Genomic DNA, 7,758 nt, shown 5'->3' on the forward strand with positions numbered 1-7,758 from the left:
TGTTTATATGCAATAAGGTTTTGGTGAGCTAACTGACATTTTGACGTTAGCAGGGTTGCACAGTGGTGGTTTGTGTGAGGAATATTTCCTAGACGTTGTGAGATAATGATGTAATGAATTAATTTCTGGCAACATGGTGAGAGTGAATGACGCACTATGTGACACATGCATGCGAGAAAAGCTGGACTTTCACCAGCCCTGAATGTGTGTGTGTGTGTGTGTGTGTGTGTGTGTGTGTAGCAGCATGAGTCTGGAAGGAAAACTGATGACCGCGGTGACTGTGAAAGAGTCAGCGTTAATTCAAGGCTCAGCTCCCTCTGTGTGTCTCCTCATCAGCGTTTCAGCTCTGTCAGTATGCTAGCTGCGTAGCACAGCACTAACCTGGATAATGATTTAGCGTGGCGCTGTAAGGTGCTACACTGGCTAATGATGCGCTGCGGCAGACCTGGATAATGATATCAAACGTCTGAAGAGCCTGTGCTGTGTCGAAATCCCTGTAATAATCTCTCATATCACCATCAGAAGCATATCTGAACCTAGATGTGCGTGAAAACCATCGCATTTTGACTGTCAAGCAGTTTTAATCCAATTCTATTTCAATTCAGTTTTATTTGTATAGTGCTTATAACAACAGACATCGTCCCAAAGCAGCATTACAGTTTTCTTTTCTGATATCGTATTGTCTTGTTCATTTCCGTTTAGGTAAATGCTTGTATTTACCCATCCCCCCAACCCCCCCTGTGGCCCTGTGTGTGCGGCGTTTGCATGTTCTCCCCATGCTGTGGGGGTTTCCTCCGGGTACTCCGGTTTCCTCCCCCAGTCCAAACACCCTGTCCAAACACCCTGTCCAGGGTGTACCCCGGGGTACACCCCAAGGTACCCCGCCTCATGCCCGATGCTCCCTGGGATAGGTTCCAGGTTTCCCCGTGACCCTGAAAAGGATGAAGCGGTATAGGAAGATGGATGGATGGATGGTAATACACATGTTCTTCTCACACGAGTACTTTATTTTAAAGAATTTTTTTTTTTTTGTTTTTTTTTGCTTCTTTGCTTGCACAGCTGATGAAGGACATTTTTTTCTGAAACATCCTGTTTCACTGGAAACTTTATGTAGTACTTTTATTACGTCCACTATCTGTACTGGAGTACACTCTAGGCACATCCTGGATTCTTATATATAATTTATTATATGCCCAGGTTAAATGCTCGCACCGTCCTAGTTTAACAACGACAAACAGGAAATGTTCCACATACACTAATTATCTCTCGGGTTTTTTCCCCCAACCTAATCTCTATTTACTTTATTTAGTGAATGATGGATTCCTCAAACCCCTGACGTTTATTCTTGTACTAAGGAAAGAACGGAATGTATAAAATGTTAGGACTTTTTCAGAGAGAAGTATTCGCATGACGTATGGGATACCACAAAACCTTCAGGAACGTGTAAAGGAACAGGAAGTACTTTTGCTGCATTGTATTAAAAGGACTCAATAAGAACGGCTTCTCTCATATCCGACTCACCTTATTGTTCTCAGCTGCCCTTAGACTTCCACTGTACGCAGAAGCAGAAAACACTTGAGTCACTGTTGTACTTTGTTACTGTATGAAGTCAAACATTGGAAATTATTCCGTCTTTAACATGAAATCGCCGTGAAATCTAAAGAAGTTTATCGAGTCAAGATAAGATAACCGAATTAAGCTTGGTAGATTAGCTAGCTAGCTAGCTAGGTTCTGTAACTCAGCCTATTCAAGTAGCTTATTATGTTTTAACCACCTGTGCACTGATGTACATTTCGCATATTAATGGTTTAATTGTTGATCCTGATACACAGACGTAGGACGAATTCGCGCAGATGTGAAAGATAGCTGGATTATAGGAAAATTCCTCGATGTTAACCACGCCGCATCAGACGAAATAATTCAAGATACTGTGGAATATCATTACGGAGAGAACAATATGTACTAATATGATGACTGAATGAATAAATATGTCCAGAGTATTCCACTCAGAAGCCTGTTTGTGCAGTTAATGTTCCCGGATGATTATAAATAAAGGATTTCCCATAAGTCACTGAGACAGGAAGCTCTAAAGAGGAAGAACAGATGACGACGGTGGGGGATGCATGCCATCCATGATGAAACATTTCCTAAACATGAATGTGTGTATTGCTGTATAAGTGTGCACACACACACACACACTCACACACTGTACATGTGTCCCCAGTGTGTTTGGGCTTTCGTTTCCATCTCTGCTGCAGCATGGTTACATCACCTTATTCCTTCCTCGTGACCTGCTTACGGTCAGTGCAGCAGTGAGTGTGTGTGTGTGTGTGTTAGAGGTTCAGGCCAGTCAGAAATCAGGCCAGACAGGAGAAAAATCAATAACAATAATCGCGTCATACACACTTAATTTTTGGCGCCCTGATTTAGTAAAATCCTGAATAAAATAGCGAATGCAGTTAGTGAGCGTGTTGCAGATCATTTACAAATAATACTTTCATAATTGATATACACAAAGTTGAAGAGGAAGAGGGGTTTTTATAGCGTGCAATGAGGTTGCACGATGACATGTGATGATGTGATACTGAAGCGTCTGCCTGTAGACGGGACCATCACAGCACTGGAAACTCTTTTCAGGGAAAAGCAGCGAATGCATGCTCCAAATGGTACTAGAAGCCATCGTCGAATTTGCATATTCGTTGAATCATCACTATCATTTGCATATCAAAACATGTTACATGGAGAAGGAAGATTTCCCGATATTGAATAGACATAGAATAGAACAGAAATATAAAGTTTTAAGAGGAGAGAAAATAATATATAGAAGTTATTTGTTATAGAAAGAACTTTTTACAAGATTCTACAAAGTCGATCAAGAACGCAGATAAAACAAAGAAGTGGTAGTGAGGAGTCGGAAATAGACGTGAAGGAAATGGTTAGGGAATAACTTTTATTAGTGTAAATATCATGAAGAGAATATAAAAGGAATAATAAAGGAGTGTGTGGGTGGAATAATGGTGATCAGTGATGTTGGGAATAATGGTGATCAGTGATGTTGTTGGAAACAGTGATGATCAATGATGGTTGTTGGGAATAATGGTGATCAGTGATGTTGTTGGGAACAGTGATGATCAGTGATGGTTGTTGGGAATAATGGTGATCAGTGATGTTTGTTGGGAACAGTGGTGATCAGTGATGGTTGTTGGGAATAATGGTGATCAGTGATGTTTGTTGGGAACAGTGGTGATCAGTTATTGGGAACAGTGGTGATCAGTGATGGTTGTTGGGAACAGTGGTGATCAGTTATTGGGAATAATGGTGATCAGTGATGGGTGTTGGGAACAGTAGTAAGGAGTGATTGGTGGTTGGCTTTACACTATGGTGGTGAGTCGAGTGAACCTGATCTCTCACTCACATAACCAGCAGTTGTAAACTGCCAAAGCTTGTGCCAAAATGACTAAGTTGGAAATACTGCTGCTTAAAGAAAATTACATCAACATATTACAGCCTTCAATGTCATGATAAATACTAGCAAAAGTATGCTGTGCAGAGTCAGGGTAAAATAATAATAATAATAATATTGGATAATTAATTTTGCCTTGCAGCACATTACAGCGTGAAATGTAATTTCATGCACAGCAAGGCATATAGTGATAACGATTTTTTCCCCTTTACCTTAATCTGACAAAGAGTTTATAAAGAATTTTTACTCCTCCCTCCATTGTTACACAGAGAGAGAGAGAGAGAGAGAGAGAGAGAGAGAGAGAGAGAGAGAGAGAGAGAAGGCTACTCCCCTAAACATGACCACAGTGGCCTGATTAACATTAAGCTCCAACCCAAATCCCTGTAAAGAGTCACAGGGTCACAGCTCTGACGTGTGTAAAACAGCAGGGGATAAATACAGCACAAAGACTATAACATTTCTGAACTGGTGATTTCTCACATCTGTCCGCTGTAAACAGGCCACACTCAGATTAAACGAGGAAAAATTTTATAATAAAGAAATTCTATTTCCAAACTTTAAAAAAAAAAAAATCAGGATAGAACCACGTCTACATTTTTTTACTTCCCTTTTTTTTCTTTCTTAAATGTAGCTTTAAGGTGGCTTAATGCACCCCCTGCTGTTTGCAATGAGAACTGCAGTTGTTATAAGGAACTATGTGGGAGTTTGTTTGTTTTGTTTTGTTTTTGCTGCAGTCCATTGTACTGTACTCAACTCTGAATGTTCTGTGTCAACATACACGCCCAGACCAAGATCATACTTTTATGGCTCTGAATCTAATACACATAAACAGAAGATCTACATGGACATCCACCTTGGCTGAGTTCTTGGACTGGGAAGTCAAAGTTGAATGACCGTTCCGTTACTCTTTTACACATTGGAGGTCAGGTGTTTTCCAAGTTTCAGATCGCAGAATTAAGCCTGCTTTATTCTTAACACATGACTGCTTGTGTAGAAACAGCACCTACTCTTAAGTTCAACTTGGCAAAAACAGAGCTTCTTGTCATCCCAACCTGCCCCTCAATCAACCAGAACATCAGCGTATATCTAGGCTCAACCACACTTAAACCAATCATGACTGGATGAAACCTTGGGGTGACTTCCGATGACCACTTGAACTTTACAGACCACATTTCAACAACTGCACGGTCCTGCAGGTTCATCCTGTATAACAGCAAGAAAATCAGACCCTATCTCACTGATCATGCCTCACAGCTATTTGTTATCTCAAAACTGGACTACTGCAACATTATACTCCCAAGCCTCCCAGCCAGCTCCAACAAACCCCTTCAGATGATTCAGAATGCAGCAGCACGCCTTGTTCCAACATGCCCAAACGGACCAACGTCACACCCCACTTCGTCTCCCTCCACTGGCTTCCTGAATCCGTCACATTTTCAAGAAACCAGGTAAAGACCCACCTCTTCTGTGAACACCTAACTAACCCCTAAACTGTCCTCACTAAAAAACAACAACAAACCCCTGCACTTACTCTGGCCTCCACTCTGTGCACTTTTCTTCTCTAGAACTCAATTAAAAATCATGTACGGTAGCACTACTTGTATTGTTCTCCGCTTGATGTATCACTTTGCTTGTATTTCCTCGTTTGTAAGTAAATGAATAAATGTAAATGTACACAAATAGCATTGCTCACATCCTCGCCTGTGTGACTTTTGTACGTACGGAGAATGAATCAGAGCTGAAACGTTCCTGTCCATCAGGTTTCCATGTCAACCTGTTAAACATTTAGAGAGTTCATGCTGCTATTCTGGGACACATAGCTGTCATGAAGCACTCTATTGTTTCTCTTTAAAACTTTCCACTGCCGTTGTTGTGATTGTTGCAATGAACTGCCCATTCAGTAATGAAATACATGGCGATTTTTACATATGATTTCATCGTTTATTTGAATAAATACAAAAATCTAAAAGGTGTGCGTTATAGATGACACCTAGTCGAACACTTTACAGCTGGTTTTATGACTGTAAGTCATTCTCTTCAAATGCTATTGAGCTTTAAATTATGGTATATTTTGTGTAGGAGTCCATACGGCAGGGGTTCCCAAATTTTTCCAGGGCAACGCCCCCAAAATGGCATTAACATTTGACCGAGGCCCCCCTTTTGCAAGATGTCTTTAAAACACATTAAAAATACAGACTTCTTAATATATCCCCCCCCCCCCCCCTTTTTTAAATTAATAATTACCTCTTTCATCTTTACATTACATTACATTAGGAATTGATTGTGTGTGTGTGTGTGTGTGTGTGTGTGTGTGTGTGTGTGTGTGGTTGTCTGAGAGTGAGAATCATGTATTTATTTATTTTCCACACCAAATTATTGAGACCCCTCGGGCGCCCCCTGGCGGCCCCCACTTTGAAAACCACTGCCATACGGTATAAAACATCACAATGTTTAGATAGTTTATGAAGTTAAAAACGTGTATACCGATGTCGTATGTAACTTTAGAGACAGTCCCTTAATTTCCGCATATCTGCGAATATCGACCATCCAACTTCAAGCCAACTTAACACCAGTGTTAATTGTTTGTGAACGGCAGCCATTTTGTGTATGCGTAAAAGCAAGTATAATCCCAGCCTTAGGGAAAACATGACTGAGCTGAGCAGCTTCTTCTGCATTCCACTAAAGCTTGTGACTCAGGATTTCCGAAATCCCGAGAGGACAAAAAACAAAGAAAACAAAGAAAATGCCCCCTAAACTTGGAATTCCTACTCGGGAACATCAGAGGCCTGTTTCACGAAGCCGGTTTTGGTGGCTACCCAGGTAAATTTGAGATTAGTTTGAGCAAACGCTTGTTTTTCCCCATCAAAGTTTAGTGCTTGTGGCGGTTTTTCCTGATGACCATCTGTACGAAAGATAGGGATTTTGCACAGATGGTAGAATTCTAGATAAACTAGATTTAGATAGAGATAAACTTCTCTGCCGGCTTTTTGAGCCACACATTAAAATCCTGACATGCCGAAGCCACGCCCCTTACTGTACCACAAACTGTATGCGGTTCTTTGCGAGTGGTACATAACATTTGGTGGCATTATTCCTGTCCTAATATATTTCACAAATTGATATTTATTTCATTCATATTTAATAATAATTTTTAAAAAAAAACATTTATATTAAATGAAATGACATTAAACATGTTGAGTTTATAAGCTTTCAATCCGTTTATTCTCATTGTGAGCCTGTTTCCCGAGCTTTGGCAGCCGCAACGGTGCTGCTGTTTGCAGTTAATGTAGGTTTAAATTCCTCATCTATCCATTTTCTATACAGCTTATCCTTTTCAGGGTCACGGGGAACCGGGAGTCTATCCCAGGGAGCATGGGGCACAAGGCGGGGTACACCCTGGACGGGGTGCCGATCCATCGCAGGGCACACTCACATACACATTCATACACTACGGACACTTTGGACATGCCGATCAGCCTACCATGCATGTCTTACCCGGAGGAAACCCCCACAGCACTGGGAGAACATGCAAACTCCGCACATGCAGGGCAGTGGCGAGAATCAAAACCCCAACCCTGGAGGTGTGATTCGAACGTGTTAATCACTAAGTCACCGTGCGGCCTGAAATTCCTCATGTTCCTCACGTCAAACGCTATTGGCTTATCCCGCAACTCGTGAGTTTGTTCAACTCGCTTTGTGAAAGAGTGCACTACAGGCCTCTAGTGGTAGAAAATATATATACCTAAATAGGAGTATAAATGTTTTAATGACATGATTATTATTCCTAAACTTTGACTTATCTCAAATTTCTGACTAATTATCCCTAACACAAGATGTTTTATATATACGGTAGTGTGCAAAAGTCTTGGGCACATGCAAAGAAATATTGTAGAGCAAAGATGCCTTCAAAAATAAGGAAATTAAATGTTTCTCCATTAAAGAAAATACTATAAAGAGTAATTTAAACTGCAGCGTTACCCTTGTTCCCTCCAGTGTCACAAATGACTCGTTCAGTGATTCGTGCTAAAGGATTCGTTCTAAACGCCTCCTTTCAGAGAGCATACTCTGCTCCGATTGGTCAGACGTCCCAGTCTTTTGTGATTGGTCTACCGTTGTCAGAGAGCAGCCGATGAAGACCAGAGGCGGGGCTTTTTGTTACAAACCTACAAACATAGGTTAGTACAGGTAGTAAAGTCTGGAATCACTAACGAGTCATTTCAGCTGTTCAGAATTGGTTCCTTCGTTTGGGTGTCAGTAACTCCGTTTGTCGTGCGCTTTGATTTTTGAAACTTCGC

This window comes from Ictalurus punctatus, chromosome 6 (genome assembly GCF_001660625.3).
Source record: "Ictalurus punctatus breed USDA103 chromosome 6, Coco_2.0, whole genome shotgun sequence".
NCBI lineage: Eukaryota > Metazoa > Chordata > Actinopteri > Siluriformes > Ictaluridae > Ictalurus > Ictalurus punctatus.